Here is a 23,288-nt window from a genome sequence, read left to right on the forward strand (position 1 = left end):
CCTAGGAATCAAACCTTGGTCTCCTGCATTGCAAGCAGTTTCTTTAACATCTGAGCTACCAGGGAAGCCCAGTATATTTTTAAAGCTTTCCAATAAAACCATCTGGCAAGTGTGCTACTTGTGGATATGTAATGTGGTTTTACACTTCCTGACTGTGATCTACTTTAAGTTGATTTAATTTCCTTCTCAGGAAATAGTAATACAAGTTGCTCTATGGAAATATTGTGAGGATTAAATGAATGAATATATTCAAAATGTGTAAAAGAAGGTATGGCAAGTCATTAGCCATGTATAAATATTTTCATTCTAATATTAATTGATTATATTTTTCTTAAATTTTCATGAATATATTACTATTAAATAGTAGTACTGAAAGATGCAAGGTTGACCTTATTGACCAAGAGAATGATTCCATCACTCAAAGCACAGAAATTATTTTCAGACTGATGTTAGGCTTCCAGCTGGGCTCCTTGCTAAGTGTGAATACCAAAACACGTATTTAAACTTTCCAAATCTCATGTATCTAAGAATACGGTCTGATCACCTATGTTGTTTTGAGGATTAATTGCATACATACTAGCTACTTGACCATTTCTGGACATAGTAGTTTTTTTTTTTTTCTTTTCATTTGTTTTACTTCTATATTGTTTATTAAATGTGAAACTTTCAAAATAAATAAAAGTGAATATGAACCATTGAAGAACTATACAAAAAAGATCTTCATGACCCAGATAATCACGATGATATGATCACTCAACTAGAGCCAGACATCCTGGAATGTGAAGTCAAGTGGGCATTAAGAAGCATCACTATGAACAAAGCTGGTGGAGATGAAGGAATTCCAGTTGAACTTCTTCAAATCCTAAAAGATGATGCTGTGAAAGTGCTACACTCAACATGCCAGCAAATTTGGAAAACTCAGCACTGGCCACAAGACTGGGAAAGATCAGTTTTCATTCTAATCCCAAAGAAAGGGAATGTCAAATAATATTCAAACTACTGCGCAATTGCACTCATTTCACACGCTAGTAAAGTAATGCTCAAAATTCTCCAAGCCGGGCTTCAAAAGTACATGAACCATGAACTTCCAGATATTCAAGCTGGTTTGAGGAAAGGCAGAGGAACCAGAGATCAAATTACCAACATCCGTTGGATCATTGAAAAGGCAAGAGAGTTCCAAAAACACACATCTATTTCTGCCTTATTGCCTATGCCGAAGCCTTTGACTGTGTGGATTACAACAAACTGGAAAATTCTTCAAGAGATGGGAATACCAGACCACCTGACCTGCCTAATGAGAAATCTATTTGAAGATCAAGAAGCAACAGTTAGAATAGGACATGGAACAATAGACTGATTCCAAATTGGAAAAGGAGTACCTCAAGGCTGCATACTGTCACCTCTATTATTTAACTTATATGTGGAGTACACAATGAGAAATGCTGGGCTGGATGAAGCACAAGATGGAATCAAGATTGCTGGGAGAAATATTAATAACCTCAGATATGCAGATGACACCACCCTTATGGCAGAAAGTGAAGAGGAACTAAAGAACCTCTTGATGAAAGAGAAAGAGGAGAGTGAAAAAGTTGTCTTAAAACTCAACATTCAGAAAACTAAGATCATGGCATCTGGTCCCATCATTTTATGGAAATCTTCATGGGAAATAGATGGGGAAATAGTGGAAACAGTGTCAGACTTAATTTTCTTGGACTCCAAAATCACTGCAGATGGTGACTGCAGCCATGAATTTAAAAGATGCTTACTCCTTGCAAGGAAAGTTATGACCAATCTAGACAGCATATTATAAAGCAGAGACATTATTACTTTGCCAACAAAGGTCCATCTAGTCAAGACTATGTTTTTTTCAGTAGTGCATGTATGGATGGGAGAGTTAGAGTATAAGGAAAGCTGAACTTCAAAGAATTGATGCTTTTGAACTTTGCTGTTGCAGAAGACTCTTGAGAGTCCCTAGGACTGCAAGAAGATCCACCCAGTCCATCCTAAAAGAAATCAGTTATGAATATTCATTGGCAGGACTGATGTTGAAGCTGATACTCCAATACTTTGGCCACCTGATGTGAAGGAATGACTTATTTGAAAAGACCCTGATGCTGGGAAAGACTGAAGGCAGGAGGAGAAGGGAATGGCAGAGGATGAGATAGTTTTTTTTTTGGTTTTGAATATTTTTTTAATTTATTTATTTTAAATGGAAGCTAATTACTTTACATTATTGTATGGTTTTGCCATACATTGACATGAATCTGCCCCAGGTGTATATGTGTTCCCCATCTTGCACCCCCCTCCCGCCTCATTGGATGGCATCACCGACTCAATGAACATGAGCTTGAGTAAACTCCAGGAGTTGGTGTTGGATAGGGAGGCCTGGTGTGCTGCAGTCCACGGGGTTGCAGAGTCGGACATGACTGACTGGTTGAACTCAATTGACTGATGAATCACTGATTATGAAAAGTTTATATATCATTTATCTTGAGACAAATTTCCTCTTTGATTTCATCATTCTCATATTGTTTTTCGGTGGCATGATGCATTTTTATGCTTTACCCATTTTCTGTGATTTCTATTTGCACACTGTTGTGGTCAGAAAAACCATGTTTAGTATAATTTCTATCCTGTTAAATTTATTGAGGCCTGTTCTGTAGTATGTGATCTATCCAGTAGAGTGTTCCATGTTCACTTGAAAAGAATGTGTATTCTGTTGTTTGAGGATTGAATGTCCTGTAGACTATCTAAATCCAACTGATATATTGTGTTATTTAAAACCATGTTGCCTTATTGAACTTCTGTCTGGATGATCTTCCAAAATTGTAAATGATTATTATTATTTTCAGTTTCTCCTTTTAAGTCTGTCAATATTTGGTTTATATATTTAGGTGATCCTATATTGGTTGCATACATGGTAAAGAGTATAATATCTTATAATTGCATTCATTTCTTTATTATTATATAATGTCTTTGTTGGATTTTTTAATAGACATAATTTTAAGTGTATTTTGTCTCATATGAGTTCCCTGATTTCTTGATGTTTCCATTTGCTTGAAATAGCTTTTCCAAGTCCTCACTTTCACTCTTTATGTGTCTTTAGCTTTGAGGTGAGTGTCCTCTAAGCAGCATATAGATGGATCTTGTTTTTTATCCGATCAATCACCCTATGTCTATTAATAAGAACTTTAAGTCCATTGAAATTTGCAGTATTTATTGATAGGTATGTATTTATTGGGACTGTTTTTTTTTTTTTTTTTGGCATTTTACTGCTTCTTTCCTAGTTTTTGTGATTCTACTCTGTTCTTTTCTACCTCTTTTAGTTTCTTCCCTTGTGGTTTCATGACTTTCGTTAGTATGCTTGTGTTACTTTTTCTCTAGCTTTTGTGTATCTGTTGTAGGTTTTTGACTAGTGGTTACCTTGGAGCTCCTGTATGTTGAGCTATAGTTTTTTCTACTGGTTTTAAACAGTCTTCAAAGTTCAAACACATTCTAACAGATCTAGATATTTTTACTCCCCATTTACACATTTTGTGTTTTCAGTATTGTGTTTTACATCTTCATGTTTACCTTTTCTACTCATCCTTGATTTTAGATTTTTTGTCTTTCAATCTTTGAGTCTCAGCCTTTACTATACATTTGCCTTTGCTATTGGAATTTGTCTTCCTTCCTATAAATTCTTACTTCTTGTAAGCATCTATACTTACCTTACCCACCTAGAGATGACTTGGATATTTCCTTTAGGGTAGTTTCAATGTTGATAAACTGTTTTATATTTTGCTTGACTGAGAAGTTCCTTATTTCTCCCTCAGTTCTAAACAATAGCCTTCTTGGTAGAGTATTCTAAGCTGGAGATTTTTCCCTTTTAGCACTTTGAATATATCATTACCAATACCTTCTGGTCTATAAAGTTTCTGCAGAAAAATCAGCTGATAGCTATAATGTGGGTTTCCTTTTATATGACTCTTTTTCTCTTCCTGCCTTTAGAATTCTCTCTAAAAATTTGACATTTTTATTACGTTATGTCCTGTTCTGGGTCTGTGTGGTTCACCTTGTTTGGCACCCTCTTTGCTTTCTGTATCAGGACATCTGTTTCCTTCTTTAGGTTTAGGAAATTCCCAGGCATTATTTCATCACACACATTTCTAATTCCCCTTCTCTGCTTCTTCTCTTTCTGGGACCTAATATTGTGAACATTGGCATATTTTTTAAAAAATATTTATCTTTTATTTATTTTATTTGGTTATGCAGGTCTTAGTTGTGGCATACAGGATCTTTAGTTGTGGCAATCAGACTCTTAATTGTGACATGTGGAATATAGTTCCATGACCAGGGATTAAACCAGGCTCCTGAATTGTGAGCAAGGAATCTTAGACACTGGACCACCATGGAAGGCTCATGTGAATGTTTGTACACTTGATATTAACCCCAAAGATTCCTTAAACTGTTCTTTTATTTATTTTTTTTTAATATATTTAATTTGCTTTTTGCTGTGGTGGCCTGGCTAGGTCAGAGACCCGGATTTTTTCTGATACATAACCTATATAAGAGCCAGTAATGGCTGCCCTTGACCTGTTCAGAACTAACTTCAGGTTTGAGTGCAATTTGTCCTTCACAGCTGAGCTCTCACCTTGGCCTCTGCTGCTCCCACCATGTAGAGATTTCAGCATAGGGTTGGTGGAACCTGTGCTGACTCTCACTGTGTGTAGGAGGGTGATCTGTGGTGGACTGACCACTGTCAGAAATTGGGATTGTTTCTGGTGTGCTTCCTGTGTAAGCACCAATAATATGTTCACCAGTACTGCTCAGATACTTCTTTGGGTCTGGGCCATCTCATAGCCAAGTTCTTTTCTCAGTCATGGCAGACTTCACTTTAGTGTGGAGCTGAATTGTGAAGTAACCAGGGCTGGAGCATTTGCTCGTCCAGACGGTGGCATGTGCCAGGGCAGTCACGAGAAATCAGACCACCACTCCCGTGTCCTCAATGCACCTTATCTGCCCTGCTTCTGGAGCGAACAAACATTTCTTTACTCCTCATGACCTGTCCCACTGGCTCTCTAATCAGGCACAGTTGGTTCTCCTTGCATTGGAACTCCAAAGATGGGAAATTCAATATATGTGGCTCCAACAGCTCACTCCCCAGGAAGGAGCTCCTCCTGTGTAATCTCCCATCTTCTCTGAGTCCCCTCCCAGGGGCACAGATTCCAAACTGATAGCTTCTTTTTCCTTCATATGAATTCTATGTGGCTCTCTCCCACAACCTTGGTTGTACTAAGGTAGCAGATAGATGGGCTCCTGGGCGGGACATCTGGTGTTTTAAGTGGAGTAAAATTGAAGCTTTGTTTTCATCCAACGACAAAACTGGGCTTCTCCAATGGCTCAGCAGATAAAGAAACCACCTGCAATGCAGGAGACACAGGAGTTATGGGTTCAATCCCTGGGTCAGGAAGTTCCCTTGGAGGACAGCATGGCAACTCACTCTAGTATTATTGCCTGGAGAATCTCAAGAACTGAGAAGCCTGGCAGGGTACAGTCCAAAGGGTTGCAAAGAGTCAGAAATGACTGAGTGACTAAGCATGCACACATGGAAGGTCGAAGCTAGTGGCAGTTGGTGAGTTTTGCTAAACTGAAGAGACCAGATGCCCACTTCTGAGATCAAGGAAGACTTGCCTGTCTGCATATGTGCAGGAAAAATCTTTGGAGGTCAAAAAGGGAGGGAACCCCACCCCATAATAAGCATGTACATGCACCCACAGGCCTCTGTGATGAGATCCATCTTAGCAAAATGTTGTGACCAAATATTGGGGAGGGGTACTTAAGACTAGTCAGGTGTGACAAAAGGAATAAGATAATTGGCCAAATATAAACAAAGACCTGGAAGGATTGTCCTATGTAAAATGCTTTAAATCACCTCTTTTCTGTACTTTTCATTAGGATGCCCGCACCCGTCTTGGGGTGTGTATTTCTACCCTGCTTCTGACTTAAATAAACTGCTGTTGTGTGTGTTCTCCTGCATGTTGCATTCTGCCTAATAAACAGTAACTGTTTTACAGTTTTAACCTCTTTGAAATATTTTTACTTTCAAATGGAATAAGAACCAGGGAACTTTGATTCTAGCCTCTATCTCTTAGTGGATTGGCAGTTAAATTCAATCCCTGGACAGGGAAATTAGATCCTTCTTCAAGACTACTCTCCCTCTAAGAATAGTACAAGAGTCTTTCCACCACTCACCAGTCAGACTTCAGTAAGAACTGAGACAAGTAAGAATATTTTTGTTGTGTTCTATACGGGGACAGGGAGAGGTACATTCTATGCCCTTTTACTCCACCATTTCATCTGATCTCAAGAAATAGGCTTTAATAAATTTCAGCTTGACTATTTTCCTAGGGTTTAGGACATAAAACTGCATAAACTGGAAATAAGTCACTGTTATCTGAGATCAACATGAGATTTTTGTGTGTTTATTTTGTTTGTGTATGTATAAGTAAATCATTTCTGACTAAGAGTTTATTATAGATTATCATATTTCAATGGCTGCACATATATGGAAAGTCAAGGGTGTGGTAGCAAAGGAGATGGTTTAAAAAAATTCAGTTCAGTTCAGTAACTCAGTCGTGTCCAACTCTTTGTGACCCCATGAACCGCAGCATGCCAGGCCTCCCTGTCCAAAACTAACTCTGGGAATTAAACCAAACTCATATCCATTGAGTCGGTGATGCCATCTAATGATCTCATCCTCTGTCGTCCCCTTCTCCTCCTGCCCTCAAACTTTCCCAACATCAGGGTCTTTTCAAATGAGTCAGCTCTTCACATCAGGTAGCCAAAATACTGGAGTTTCAGCTTTAACATCAGTCCTTCCAATGAAATACCCAGGATCAATTTCCCTTAGGATGGACTGGTTGGATCTTCTTGAACTCTAACGGACTCTAAAATACCAAATTTCATAAGCATCAATACTTCTGCGCTCAGCCCTCTTTATAGTCCAACTCTCACATCTATGCATGACTACTGGGAAAACCATAGCCTTGACTAGATGGACCTTTGTTGACAAAGAAATGTCTCTGCTTTTTAATCTGCTGTCTAGGTTGGTCATTACTTTTCTTCCAAGCAGTAAGCGTCTTTTAATTTCATGGCTGCAGTCACCATCTGCAGGGAATTTGCGGGCCCCCAAAATAAAGTCAGCCACTGTTTCCACTGTTTGCCCATCTATTTCCCATGAAGTGATGGGACCCGAGGCCATGATCTTAGTTTACTGAATGTTGAGTTTTAAGCCAAATTTTTCACTCGCCTCTTTCACTTTCAAGAGTCTTTTTAGTTCCTCTTCACTTTCTGCATAAGGGTGGTGTCATTTGTGTATCTGAGGTTATTGGTATTTGTCCCAGCAATCTTGATTCCAGCTTGTGCTTCCTCTAGCCCAGAGTTTCTCATGATGTACTCTGCATATAAGTTAAATAAGCATGGTGACAATATATAGCATTGACATAATCTTTTCCTATTTGGAATCAGTCATTTTTCCATGTCCAGTTCTAACTGTTGCTTCCTGACCTGCATACAGGTTCTCAAGAGGCAGGTCAGATGGTCTAGTATTCCATCTCTTTCAGAATTTTCCACGGTTATCTGAATTTCACAGTTCATGTATTGCTGAAGCCTGGCTTGGAAACTTTTAAAGCGTGTGAGATGAGTGCAACTGTGGGTAGTTTGAGCATTCATTGGCATTGCTTTTCTTTGGGATTGGAATGAAAACTGACCTTTTCCAGTCCTGTGGCCTCACCTGAGTTTTCCAAATATGCTGACATATTGAGTGCAGAACTTTCACAGCATCATCTTTCAGGATTTGAAAGAGCTCAATTGGAATTCCATCATCTCCACTAGTGATAGTGATGATTCCTAAGGCCCACTTGACTTCACATTCCAGAATGTCTGACTCTAGGTGAGTGATCACACCATAGTGATTATCTTGGTCATGAAGATCTTTTTTGTACAGTTCTTCTGTGTATTCTTGCCACCTCTCAATATCTCTTGCTTCTGTTAAGTCCATACAATTTCTGTCCTTTTTTGAGTCCATCTTTGCATGAAATGTTCTCTTGGTATCTCTAATTTTCTTGAAGAGATTTCTAGTCTTTGCCATTCTGTTGTTTTCCTCTATTTCTTTGCATTGACCGCTGAGGAAGGCTTTCTTATCTCTCCTTGTTGTTCTTTGGAACTTTGCATTCAAATGGGTGTATCTTTCCTTTTCTCCTTTACTTTTCACTTCTCTTCTTTTCACAGCTATTTGTAAGGCCTCTTCAGACTGCCATTTTGCTTTTATGCATTTCTTTTTCTTGGGGATGGTCTAGATCCCTGTCTCCTGTACAACGTCATGAATACTCTGTCTATCAAATCTAACCCTTAAATCTATCTCTCACTTCCACTCTATAATCATGAGGGATTTGATTTAGGTCATAACTGAATGGTCTAGTCGTTTTCTGCAGTTTCTTCAGTTTAAGTCTCAATTTGTTAATAAGGTGTTCATGATCTGAGCCACAGTCAGCTCCTGGTCTTGTTTTTGCTGACTATAGAGCTTCTCCATCATTGGCTGAAAAGAATATAATCAATCTGATTTCAGTGTTGACCATCCGGTGATGTCCATGTGTAGAGTCTTCTCTTGTGTTTTTAGAAGAGGTTGTTCGCTTTGAACAATGCGTTCTCTTCTTAAAACTCTAATAGCCTTTACCCTGCTTCATTTTGTATTCCAATGCCAAACTTGCTTGTTACTCCAGGTGTTTCTTGACTTCCTACTTTTTCATTCCAGTCCCTTATAATGAAAAGGACATCTTTTTTGGGTCTTAGTTCTTAAAGGTCTTGTAGGTCTTCTTAGAACCTTTCAACTTCAGCTTCTTTAGCGTGACAAAGTACTGACCCATGCAACACACTGGTCAGTGTTGTTTGGGGATACATGACTACTAGGATGTAATATATAAGATTGGCAAATATATATAAAGAAAATAGATCAGTTCAACCATGTAATCTGAAGTAAGAATAGTTGTTTACACATACAATCTGCTCTCAGACCACTAACCACCAGAAGTGTGAGAAAATAATTTCTGTTACTGAAAAAAAAAAAAAAGAAATATTCTGAACATTATTTTGCTTATTTCTCAAATAAAAATCCTTGTGAGATTGTTATGATCAATTTCTTTACACATGACAAAACCTCTAGTAATTTAAGTGCCAGCCTAAATGTGAATAGCTAGTCTGTGACCAAAACTTATTTTTAACCCAAAATTCTTACTCTTCAAGACCTGCAAGACAGAATTATAAAAATTTTTAATAATATGTTTTCCTAATTTCCAACAAGGTGCCCCAAAGGCCCTCAGAGTAGCTGGAATGTTACGCTGAATGAGTGAGGACTAGAACTTTTCAGTGCTTCTGTAAATTTTCTTCAGAATTCCACTTCTATCTGATTTTTTATACATTGAGTTTCCAATTAAAGTTTCACTGAAGAAGAAAGGAATCCAGTTCTACGGCTACTAAAGGAACAAATATATAAATAAGCCTAAAATAAATGGGGAAAGGAAAACATTTTTCAAATTTATTCATTAAACACTGTGATCTTTTACCTATTGTTGACAAAGAATGCTTTAAGGTAAGCATGCCTTAAATGATACTAAGAAACTATCCATTAGATATTCAGTTCAGTTCAGTTTAGTCACTCAGTCCTGTCTGACTCTTTGTGACCCCATGAGTCACAGCATGCCAGGCCTCCCTGTCCATCACCAACTCCCGGAGTTCACTCAAACTCATCCAGCGAGTCAGTGATGCCATCCAGCCATCTCATTCTCCATAGTCCCCGTCTCCTCTCACCCCCAATCAGCAAAATCACTGCAGATGCTGATTGCAGCAAGGAAATTAAAAGACACTTACTCCTTGGAAGGAAAGTTATGACCAACCTAGATAGCATTTTAAAAAGCAGAGACATTACTTTGCCAACCAAGGTCCGTCTAGTCAAGGCTATGGTTTTTCCCGTGGTCATGTATGGATGTGAGAGTTGGACTGTGAAGAAAGCTGATCGCCGAAGAATTGATGCTTTTGAACTGTGGTGTTGGAGAAGACTCTTGAGAGTCCCTTGGTCTGCAAGGAGATCCAACCAGTCCATTCTAAAGGAGATCTGTCCTGGGTGTTCATTGGAAGTCCTTCCAATCCTTCCAGGATTGATCTCCTTTAGAATGGACTGGTTGGATCTTCTTGCAGTCCAAGGGACTCTCAAGAGTCTTCTCCAACACCACAGCTCAAAAACATCAATTCTTTGGCGATCAACTTTCTTCACAGTCCAACTCTCACATCCATACCTGACCACTGGAAAAACCATAGCCTTGACTAGACGGACCTTGGTTGGCAAAGTAATGTCTCTGCTTTTTAATATATTATCAAGGTTGGTCATAACTTTCCTTCCAAGGAGTAAGCTTCTTTTAATTTCATGGCTGCAATCAGCATCTGCAGTGATTTTGGAGCCCCAAAAAATAAAGTCTGACACTGTTTCCACTGTTTTTCCATCTATTTCCCATGAAGTGATGGGACCAGATGCCATGACCTTTGTTTTCTGAATGTTGGGCTTCAAGCTAACCTTTTCACTCTCCTCTTTCACTTTCATCAAGAGGCTTATTAGTTCCTCTTCACTTTCTGCCATAAGGGTAGTGTCATCTGCATATCTGAGGTTATTGATATTAGATATTAGGTACCTCAAAATAAATAGATTAATTAAAAAGGTAGATATACCTCCTTTCCAAAGCAGAAAGCTAAAAGAGAAGGCAGAGACGAGAATCTGATTGCTAGCATTACAGTTTTCCACAGATTGAATCTGAACAATAATTAAAGTCTATATTTAAAACATTCAGATTCTAAAATGATTGAAATTATACCTGAAGTGTCTGTTTTTGATTGTTTTGGGTAAATTCTATATTTTAGCCAGTCTTTGTATTTGATGGCATTGTCTTTAATGGGAAAATTATATGCTCTAGAAACTCAAGGACAATTTCAACTCTAAGAAAAAATCCTGGGAAGAATAAAAGGAGAAACTGACACACCTTATTCGGAGCTATACTGCATTGTATTTAGGACGCTCTATTGGAAGGAAAGTTATGACCAACCTTGATAGTATATTAAAAAGCAGAGACGTTACTTTGCCAACAAAGGTCCGTCTAGTCAAGGCTATGGTTTCTCCCATGGTCATGTATGGATGTGAGAGTTGGACTGTGAAGAAAGCTGATCACCGAAGAATTGATGCTTTTGAACTGTGGTGTTGGAGAAGACTCTTGAGAGTCCATTGGACTGCAAGAAGATCCAACCAGTCCATTCTAAAGGAGATCAATCCTGGGTGTTCACTGGAAGGACTGATGCTAAAGCTGAAACTGCAATACTTTGGACACCTCATGTGACAAGTTGACTCACTGGAAAAGACTCTGCTGCTAGGAAAGGTTGGGGGCGGGAGGAGAAGGGGACGACAGAGAATGAGATGGCTGGATGGCATCACCGACTCTGTGGACATGTGTTTGAGTGAACTCCGGGAGTTGGTGATGGACAGGGAGGCCTGGCGTGCTGTGATTCATGGGGTCACGTAGAGTCGGACACGACTGAGCGACTGAACTGAACTGAACTGATACAAAAGTAATATTATGTGGAAATGATCAAGGGGTGGGGAATGCTAGCAAATTGAACACCTTTGATACTAAAAGACATCTATAATTTTCTTGACAGCTATTAAACATATTTTACATTTTATAATCTTATTTTTCTTCCTTGATCCAGCCAAATTATCAGGAGTATCAAAACTACAGTTTTGTTCAGATATTCTCATTGGTTAAAGTAGTTGCTCAAGATGCAAGAGGTATAGAAGACTAGGGGGAATATAGTTTTAAACCAGAAAATGATAGATGGTTTTTGGCTTAATTACTCCTGTGTCCTTTAATAGAGCTTGGAGATAAAATTATTTTTTTATCTTCTCCCCCTTTCTCCAAGAAATAAGTAGTTATTGAATCACTATGCCCAAAGGAAGTATATGATATTTTGGGAATTCTAGTTTAAGAAACTTTCTCAATAAATAAAATAATACTTTACTTTTAATTCATATAGCCCTATGATTTTTTAAATTAAGAGTTTACTTTTTATAGCAAATTTACATTCAAAGAAAAAAAATGACAAGAGAGCACAGAGATTTTCAATATATGTCCTGTTCCTCACATGCACGGCCTCCTCTGCTATCAACATTCCCCATGAGAGTGGTATATTTGCTATAATTAATTTACACTGATACTTTATAATCATCCAAAGTCCTGGGTTTACAATTAAGTTTACCCTTAGTATGTACATACTGTACATTTGGACAAGTGTTTAATCATATGTAACCATCATTATGTATTTTATATAGTCATAATTACAGGATCATATAGTGTATTTTCACTACCATAAAACTCCTCTGTGCTCTGTCATCAAACCATGGCAGTCACTGATCTTTTCACTTGCTCCATAGTTTTGCCTTTTCTTGGGGGCGTGAGGAGAAGGGGACGACCGAGGATGAGATGGCTGGATGGCATTACCGACTCTGTGGACATGAGTTTGAGTGAACTCCGGGAGTTGGTGATGGACAGGGAGGCCTGGCGTGCTGTGATTCATGGGGTTGCGGAGAGTCCGACACGACTGAGCGACTGAACTGAACTGAAAACAACATAGAGTTAGAATCATATAGTATGTAGCCTTTTAATATTGGGCTTTTTCACTTATTAATAGCAATTTATGTTTTCTACATGTCTTTCCATAGCTTGATAGATTTTTAATTTTTACCACCGAATAATATTCTTCTATCTTAAAGTAGTTCTCTTTGGTTAGCAATTCACTAACTGAAAGACATCTGAGTTTCTCCCACGTTTTGGCAGTTATGAATACAGCTTGTATAACATACATGTACAGGTTATTTTCTCATCATAAATTTTCATCCCCTTTGGGTAAATATCAAGGAGCACACTTGTTATATAATGTGGTATATATAGTTTCTTTTTTGTGAGAAACTACCAAACTGTTTTCCAAAGTGGTTATAACATTTTGCCCTCCCCAAATCAGTTAATGAAAGTTCTTATTGCTACACATCCTTACCAGCATTTGGCATTTTAGTGTTTAAATTTTAATCATTCTAATAGGTAGGTGGAGGCATTACATTATTCTTTTAATTGACATTTCCCTGATGACATATAATGCAGAACAGTTTCATATGTTTATCTTCCACTTGTTTATCTTCTTTGGAAATGTGTCCAGAAGATCATTGGTCAAATTTTCACCCTGATTGCTTATTGCTTTTATTGTTGAGCTCTTTCATTTTTAATGCACTGTTAGATAAGAGTTTCTTCTTTTTCCAAGGTGGTGGGTGTTATTTGCTAGACTACCACTGTGAAATTAAACATGAGGTTCAATTTGGGTGATAGGAGTTATAGCACTTTATTCACTTCTGTATATGTTGGAATTTGGCCATAGGTTACTTATCTGGGCAAAAGTCATTGACAAAACTGATATCTCAACCGATTCTCTTTTGTCTCTTTTTGACAACACAAACTATACTATTAAGTACTGTTAAGTACTATAAAAATTATGGCACACATCCTGGTTTATAAACTCATTGATGAAATTCTTGATTATTTCAGTTCAGTTCAGTTTAGTCGCTCAGTCATGTCCGACTGTTTGTGACCCTATGGACTGCAGCACCTCAGGACTCCGTGTCCATTGCCAGCTCCCAGAGATTACTTAAGTTCATGTCCATTGAGTCAGTGATGCCATCCAGCCATCTCATCCTCTGTTGTCCCCTTCTTCTCCTGCCTTCAATCTTTCCCAGCATCAGGGTCTTTTCAAATGAGTCAGTTCTTTGCATCAGGTGGCCAAAGTATTGGAGCTTCAGCATCAGTCCTTCCAATGAATATTCAGGACTGATTTCCTGTAGGATGGACTGATTGGATCTCCATGCAGTCCAAGGGACTCTCATGATTCTTTAGGTTGTTCCTTTTGGTATATAGGTTCTTGTAAAACATATAATTGTCCTCTGTGTATAATGGCAAGTGTTATATTATTGTAGGTAAACAATATAGGCAAAGTCAGTAATAAGACTAGCTAACACTTAGATCTCTCCTACTATATGTGAAGCACCATTTAAATATTTATCTGGAATAACTTATGCAATATTCACAAAAAGATATGAATGAGATTGTTGATATTCCCTTGCTTTTTCTAAGAAAATGAAGCTCCAATACTTTGGCCACCAGCTCATTGGAAAAGACTCTGATCCTGGGAGAGATTGAGTCGAAAGAGAAGGGGGCAACAGAGGATGAGATGGTTGGATAGCATTACCAACTCAATGGACATGAGTTTGAGCAAACTGCAAGAGATAGTGAAGGACAGAAAAGCCTGGCATGCTGCAGTCCATGGGGTGACAAAGTGTCAGACACGACTTGTGACTGAACGAAAACCGTGTGGAGGAGATAACATTATCTTTACTGTGAAGATAAGGTAAAGAAAGATGAACAATTTGTACAGTTTCATCCAAACAGCATTAATGGATCCAGGGTTAATAAAGCAATCTAATTGTAAGGCTCACACTCTATCTGAAGCATCAAGGACTTCTGCTGTCCTTATGAGCACTGTAAGAAGCAAAACCATCCTTTATGTTAGCTGAGGATTTGACTCTGAGGAAGCAGCAAACTATTGAAAAGGAACCATTAAAAGACCAATGTTAAGTAAACCGAATATTGTGAAATATTAATGAATAAGTGCTGATGATCATAAGTAGGAAAAGAATAAAAGGGAAAGCTTTCTGTAAAATTCATACTGGAGTTGAGCCTTGAAAGGTGAAGGAAAGTTGATTGTAGAAATGAGTAGAGGTGAGATTCCAAAAAGCGGTAAAAAGAATAATAAAAATATAGGAAAATATGTCTTTGTGGGATAGTGGGGGGGAGCAGCTGATTATAGCAGAGCTACTACTTGGGAAGACCCATAAGGCCTTTTAGAACTAACACAATAAAAGATGTCCTTTTCATTATAGGGGACTGGAATGCAAAAGTAGGAAGTCAAAAAACACCTGGAGTAACAGGCAAATTTGGCCTTGAAGTATGGAATGAAGCAGGGCAAAGGCTAATAGAGTTTTGACAAGAGAGCACACTGGTCATAGCAAACACCACTAAGTTGTGTGTTCCAACAACACAAGAGAAGACTCTATACATGGACATCACCAGGTGGTCAACACTGAAATTAGATTGATTATATTCTTTGCAGCCAAAGATGGAGAAGCTCTATACAGTTAGCAAAAACAAGACCTGTAGCTGACTGTGGCTCAGATCATGAACCCCTTATTGCCAAATTGAGATTAAATTGAAGAAAGTATGGAAAACCACTAGTCCATTCAGGTATGACCTATATTAAATCCATTATGATTATACAGTGGAAGTGAGAAATAGATTTAAGGACTAGATCTGATAGGCAGAGTGCCTGATGAACTATTGATGGAGGTTCGTGACATTGTACAGGAGACAGGGATCAAGACCATCTCCATGGAAAAGAAATGCAAAAAAGGAAAATGACTACCTGAGAAGGCCTTACAAATACGTGTGAAAAGAAGAGAAGTGAAAAGCAAAGGAGAAAAGGAAAGATATAAGCAACTGAATGCAGAGTTCCAAAGAAGAGCAAGGAGAGATAAGAAAGCCTTCCTCAGCGATCAATGCAAAGAAATAGAGGAAAACAACAGAATAGCAAAGACTAGAGATGTCTTCAAGAAAATTAGAGATACCAAGGGAATATTTCATGCAAAGAAGGGCTCGATAAAGGACAGAAATGGTGTGGACTAAACAGAATCAGAATATTAAGAAGAGGTGGCAAGAATACACAGAACTGTACAAAAAAGATCTTCACGACCAAGATAATCACGATGGCGTGATCACTCAACTAGGGCCAGACATCCTGGAATGTGAAGTCAAATGGACCTTAGAAAGCATTACTACGAACAAAGCTAGTGAAGGTAATGGAATTCCAGTGGAGTTATTTCAAATCCTGAAAGATGATGCTGTGAAAGGCTGCACTCAAAATGCCAGCAAATTAGGAAAACTCAGCAGTGGCCATAGGAATGGAAAAGGTGAGTTTTATTCCAATCCCAAGAAAGGCAATGCCAAAGAATGCTCAAACTACGTCACAATTGCATTCATCTCACACGCTAGTAAAGTAATGCTTAAAATTCTCCAAGACAGGCTTCAGCAATACATGAACCGTGAAAATGGAGATGTTCAAACTGGTTTTAGAAAAGGCGGAGGAACCAGAGATCAAATTGCCAATATCTGCTAGATCACGGAAAAGGCAAGAGAGTTCCAGTAAAACATCTATTTCTGCTTTATTGACTATATCAAAGCCTTTGACTATGTGGATCAAATAAACTGTGGAAAATTCTGAAAGAGATGGGAATCCCAGACCACCTGACCTGCCTCTTGAGAAACCTATATACAGGTCAGTTCAGTTCAGTTCAGTCTTTCAGTCGTGTCTGACTCTTTGAGACCCCATGAATCACAGCACAGCAGGCCTCCCTCTCCGTCACCAACTCCCGGAGTTCACTCAAACTCATGTCCATCGAGTTGGTGATGCCATCCAGCCATCTCATTCTCTGTCATCCCCTTCTCTTCCTGCCCCCAATCCCTCCCATCATCAGGGTCTTTTCCAGTGAGTCAACTCTTTGCATGAGGTGGCCAAAGTATTGAATTTTCAGCTTTAGCATCAGTCCTTCCAATGAACACCCAGGACTGATCTCCTTTAGAATGGACTGGTTGTATCTCCTTGCAGTCCAAGGGAATCTCAAGAGTCTTCTGCAACACCACAATTCAAAAGATCAATTCTTGGGTGCTCATCTTTCTTCTCAGCCCAACTCTCACATGCATACATGACCACTGGAAAAACCATAGCCTTGACTAGACAGAGCTTTCTTTGTAAAATAAGGTCTCTGCTTTTTAATATGCTATCTAGGTCGGTCATAACTTTCCTTCCAAGGAGTAAGTGTCTTTTAATATCATGGCTGCAATCACCATCTGCATAGTCCCCATCTATTTCCCCTGAAGTGATGGGACAAGATGCCATGATCTTAGTTTTCTGAATGTTGAGCTTTAAGCCAACTTTTTCACTCTCCTCTTTCACCTTCATGGAGAGGCTTTTTAGTTCCTGTTCACTTTCTGCCATAAGTGTGGTGCCATCTGTATATCTGAATTATTGATATTTCTCCTGGCAATCTTGATTCTAGCTAGTGCTTCTTCTAGCCCAGCGTTCATAGTGATGTACTCTGCACAGCAGTTAAATAATCAGGGTGATGATATACAACCTTGAAGTATTCCTTTTTCTATTTGGAACCAGTCTGTTATTCCATGTTCAGTTCTAACTTTTGCTTTCCGATCTGCATATAGGTTTCTCAAGAGGCAGGTCAGGTGGTCTGGTATTCCCATCTCTTTCAGAATTTTCCACAGTTTATTGTGATCCACACAGTCAAAGGCTTTGCTATAGTCAATAAAGAAGAAATAGATATTTTTCCGGAACTCTCTTGCTTTTTCCATGATCCAGCAGATATTATCAATTTGACCTCTGGTTCCTCTGCCTTTTCTTAACCAACTTGAACATCTGGAAATTCACGGTTCACTTTTGCTGAAGCCTGGCTTGGAGAATTTTGAGCGCAACTTTACTAGCGTGTGAGATGAGTACAATTGTGAGGTAGTTTGAGCATTCTTTACCTTTCTCTTTCTTTGGGTTTGGAATGAAAACTGACCTTTTCCAGTCCTGTGGCCACTACTGAGTTTTCCAAATTTGAGGGCATATTGAGTGCACCACTTTCACAGCATTATCTTTCAGGATTTGAAACAGCTCAACTGGAATTCCATCACCTCCACTAGCTTTGTGGGCGCGGGCGCGAGGAGTGGGGAGCCGCGCGTGCGCAGAGCGTCTCAGGGCGCGCGGGGCAGGCCGGGAGTGCTCCTGCTGGCGCCTCCCCCGCTCCCGCCCACCCGGCGTCGGCAGAGACACGACGGCACAATGGCGGCGCCCGTCCCCTCTCGGCGTCCCGTCACCCACCTGCTTTTTGACATGGACGGCCTCCTGCTGGATACCGAGCTGCTCTACTCGGCCGTGTTCGAGGACATCTGCGGGCGCTACGGGAAGAAGTACAGCTGGGAGGTGAAGTCGCTGGTGATGGGCAAGAAGGCGCTGGAGGCGGCCCAGCTGATCAGAGACACGCTGCGGCTCCCGATGTCCGCGGAGGAGCTGGTGGAGGTGAGCCAGGCCAAGCTGAAGGAGGCCTTCCCCACGGCCGCGCTCATGCCAGGCGTGGAGAAGCTGATCCGCCATCTGCGGAAGCACGGCGTGCCGTGCGCCGTGGCCACCAGCTCGGGGACGGCGTCCTTCCAGCTGAAGACCAGCCGCCACCAGGACTTCTTCGGCCTCTTCCACCACGTAGTGCTGGGCAACGACCCCGAGGTGCGGAGCGGGAAGCCCGAGCCCGACATCTTTCTGGCCTGCGCGCGCCGCTTTTCTCCGGCTCCTCCCGCGGACAAGTGCCTGGTGTTCGAAGACACGCCCAACGGGGTGGAGGCGGCCCTCGCCGCGGGGATGCAGGTGGTCAAGGTCCCCGACGAAAACCTGAACCCAGACCTGACCTCCAAGGCCACCCTCGTGCTGGGTTCCCTGCAGGAGTTCCAGCCCGAGCTGTTCGGCCTGCCGCCCTATGACTGAGAGGGCGCCCACCCACCCCCTACCCCGGGGGTCCCCACTGGGAGAGGGCCGGGGAGACAGCTGGAGGGGAGCCCCGCTCCCAGACCTCCCCGGGACCGGCCTTCAGCCCCCAGGCCTTCTCGGCCCGCAGAGGGCCGGGCCCGCGCTCTCCACGGGGGCCAAAACCCTCACTTGACACGCAGAAGGCAGATCCAGCCCAGAACGCAAGACGGAAAAATCTCACTGGAATAATCGTATTTAGTGTCGGAATAATTTGGCTTCATGCCCTTTATCTTCTTTGGTGTTCTCAGCCCTGGTTGGCAACTGTAAAATGTGTATGCATGTATGTATGTGCTTGTATGTATATATATGTCGGTACATAGTTATTTATATTTATAGGCATCCAGTACTGAATCACCCTTCAGTGTTCTGTCCTCTTCACGGGCAATAGCAACTGATCCAAGTGAGCTGGTCTTTCTGTTTGTGATCTGAGTGGGAGATTCACCTTGGATGAGCTTTTAATAAGCGACTGTCTTTATCCGCAGACGGTGGCATTCTTCCCATGTCCTTCAAAGTGCTCGGGACCTGTGGTCAGAGCCCGTGACCGCTGTCATGCGTTCTTTTTTGCCGGTGTGAACATCCCTGCAGCCTGCGTCTCACATCGAGGTGCATACGCATGTTCCAGAACGTGTTCTACCTCAGAGAAGTCATTTCCTTTAAGATCGTTTATTTTTCTAATACGCTCTTAGATACAGATACAATTGGATTGGACAGTGCCATCTTGGTACCACCAAGAACCCATTTGGGGAACACTTTATCCGACATTAGGCTCTGGTGATTAACGCCTTTTAATAGATTTCCTTCAGAAACCTGGCGTGCTTCAGTCCATGGGGTCGCAAGGAGTCGGACACGACTTAGCAACTGAACAACAGACTTGCTCAGCCTTTTGCGATGGGAACATCATTGAAAATGAGAATAATATAATCTCGGGGTGTTCCTAGTGGGTGCCCCCCCCCAACAAGTGTTCTTTTACTGATTGTCCTTAAGCTGATTTTCCACTGTGTAAGGTCTTAGAAAAATGATAGAAATGTATATGACGGCGATGATTGTTATTATTTCTGGCCTTTGACCAGTTTTGCACCATTTCAGCTAATTGATCTCAATATTTCTTGATGGCCCGTATACGTGTCTGTTCTTTGAATTCTCCCTGAAATTGCTTGTAACATCTTACTGTTTCCCTCACCAGTTGATTTCATTGAATAAAAGTTTTGACACTTGTTAAAAAAAAAAAGAAACAACTCAACTGGAATTCCATCACCTCCACTAGCTTTGTTCGTAGTGATGCTTTCTAAGGCCCACTTGACTTCTCATTCCAAGATGTCTGGCTCTAGGTAAGTGATCATACCAGGTCAGGATTCAAAAATTAGTACTGGACATGGAACAACAGACTGGTTCCAAATAGGGAAAGGAGTACGTTAAGGCTGTATATCATCACCCTGCTTATTTAACTTTTATGCAGAGTACATCATGAGGAACGCTGGGCTAGAAGAAGCACTAGCTGGAATCAAGATTGCCAGGACAAATATCAATAACCTCAGATATGCAGATGACATGACCCTTATGGCAGAAAGTGAAGAGGAACTAAAAAGCATCTTGATGAAGGTGAAAGAGGAGAGTGAAAAAGTTGGCTTAAAGCTCAACATTCAGAAAACTAAGATCATGGCTTCTTGTCCCATCACTTCTTGGGAATAGATGGGAATCAGTGTCATACTTTATTTTTCTGGGCTCCAGAATCACTGCAGATGGTGATTGCCACCATGAAATTAAAGACGCTTTTTCCTTGGAAGGAAAGTTATGACCAACCTAGATAGCATATTAAAAAGTAGTGACATTACTTTGCCAACAAAATCCGTCTAGTCGAGGCTATGGTTTTTCCCGTGGTCATGTGTGGATGTGAGAGTTGGACTGTGAAGAAAGCTGATCACCGAAGAATTGATGCTTTTGAACTGTGGTGCTGGAGAAGACTCTTGAGATTCCCTTGGACTGCAAGAAAATCCAACCAGTCCATTCTAAATGAGATCAATCCTGGGTGTCCATTGAAAGGACTGATGCTAAAGCTGAAACTGCAATACTTTGGCCACCTCATGCTACGAGTTGATTCACTGGAAAAGACTCTGATGCTGGGAGGGGTTGGGGGCGGGATGAGATGGGGACGACAGAGAATGTGATGGCTGGATGGCATCACCGACTAGATGGACATGAGTTTGAGTGAACTCCGGGAGTTGGTGATGGACAGGGAGGCCTGACGTGCTGTGATTCATGGTTTCGCAAAGAGTCGGACACGACTGAGAGACTCAACTGAACTGAACTGAGCCCCCTCCCCGACACACACACACACAAAAGCAAGTAGCTCCTTATGAGCCTAGAAACACCTGATAATCTGTGAATGAAAGACTGATTAGGCTAAAGCCTTAACCACAACTCTACTTGCTTTTTGTAAGGCCTCCTCTTGGCAATTGTCTTGAATAATATAAGCTCTGAGGAACCACTATTTAATAAAGAGATGACTCATGCAGACCTAACAAAAGCAGGACACTGTGTGATTTAAAATAGCGGGAGTAAAAGGTCACTGAATGTTGTGAGTATTCAGAGCAGACTATTTAGATTGAATTAAGATAAGGAATTAAGCTTATAAAGGAAACACACAAATAAATTTGGAAATAAGTAACTCTAAGGGTTAGTTATTGATTGTTTATTTGAAAAGCATGTCATTTTCCATAAATTTCAAGCATAATCCAGGTTGTGCTTTAGCAAATTTCAACTGATGTTAGTTTAAAACAATCCTATTGTTTTATTTTAATTCACTCAATTTATTATTACTATTATTGTTATTAAATGAGTGGGGAGGAAATATTAGGTAATCAAAATAACATCCTATTAATGATTATAATTTACCATTTTTTTACTTGCACGAGAAAACTGTCCCAGTTAAGTATTCAAAGTTAATAGTTCAAGTTTAGCAAGTTCCTTTTTGGAAATAGTAAATCTGTGTAATTTTGCATACTAGAACTGTTGAATTAATAATTTTAATGTGGGGATGACCCAGAGGGAGGATAAAGGGAGGTGGGAGGGGGATTCAGGAGGGGGAACTCATGTACACCCGGGGCGAATTCATGTCAATGTATGGGAAAACCAACCAATATAATATTGTAAAATAATTTGCCTCCAATAAAAAATAAATAAATTAAAAATTTAAAAAAAAATTAATTTTAATGCTCATATTTATCTTATATATGATAATATAACCCAAGAAAGGGTTTATTAGGGATTTTACAGTTAAATTGTGGTCAGACACTCATAATTTCAAGGGACCATACAATATTTCAACATTCACTAAAATCATGACTATTATTTAACAGTTATTTAGTATACCCTGTTCAGATGCTCAGTCATGTCCAGCTCTTTGTGACTCTTTGGAGTGTAGCCCTCATGGCTCCTCTGTCCTTGGGATTCTTCAGGCAAGAATACTACAATGGTTTGCCATTCCCCACTCCAGGGGATCTTCCCAACCCAGGCAGTGAGCCCACATCTCTTATGTTTCCTGCCTTGACAGATGGATTCTTTATTACTAGATCTCCTTGGGAAGTCCAACCAGTATATGAAGCTGATGTTTTAGTTTGGGAGAATATATTCTCAGTGCACAAGGAAATGTATTTAACTTTTTCAAGGTAGCCTGTTGAACAAAATCAAATGTGTTTGTAAAGCTGTTTCGGGAATAGGAAAAGGCCCATACACATGTGAGAATGAAACTGATGCAATAGTGGGCACTATTAATGAGACCAATTGTGCAACACTGGCTGATGCCATCATGGCATATTTTCAAAGTAAATACAAACAACAATGATAAAAAATACTGAGTATTTCCAATATGCAACATATTTCCTTTGACCTAGGGAGAATTATATAAAGACATCTTTGATAAGCCCTACTCAAACATTTTTCTGACTTTAGTGAGCATAAAATCTTAACATGAGGAAAGAATGCACACATATGACTAAATGAAGAAATTAAATTCACTTTAAAATCAAGAACTGGGAAGAACCCAAATTCTAGCAGACACTTTTCAGAAGGTAAGTATTTTGGGTGATCAAGGGAAGTTTATAGAGGGAATGGGACTTGAGAAAATTAACAAAGCTTGAAGAATTAAAAAAATAAAATCTAAAAAAAAAGTAAAAAAGATGGATAAGAAAGATTACAAAGGGAACTGATTTGTAATAAGCAGAAGCAGCACCATAACCCCAAATTCCCAAATGCAGATATGATATTTGAGCTTTGGCAACTTTTGTGAACTGTCAAAATTTATACTGCTGTGAGTGATTGAGGCAGGATTTGAGGTAGGATTCTTTTTGCTAATTACATTAAGTTGCAAGGAAGGGTGTTAATTCAAGTGACTATATGTGAAACATACTTTCAAACACATAGCAGTACTATCATATAAATATATATGTATAAACACATCTACATACCAGGCTTCCCTAATGGTCCAG

General features: G+C 40.0%; 1 pseudogene; it reads left to right on the forward strand.

Moving 5' to 3' along the window:
• Nucleotides 1-18,051: 18,051 nt before the first annotated feature.
• LOC129539287 (pseudouridine-5'-phosphatase pseudogene) lies at nt 18,052-20,011 on the forward strand (annotated as a pseudogene).
• Nucleotides 20,012-23,288: the final 3,277 nt, after the last annotated feature.

This window comes from Moschus berezovskii, chromosome 11 (assembly GCF_049115385.1).
Source record: "Moschus berezovskii isolate FMDL1 chromosome 11, NW_MosBer_1.0, whole genome shotgun sequence".
Lineage (NCBI taxonomy): Eukaryota > Metazoa > Chordata > Mammalia > Artiodactyla > Moschidae > Moschus > Moschus berezovskii.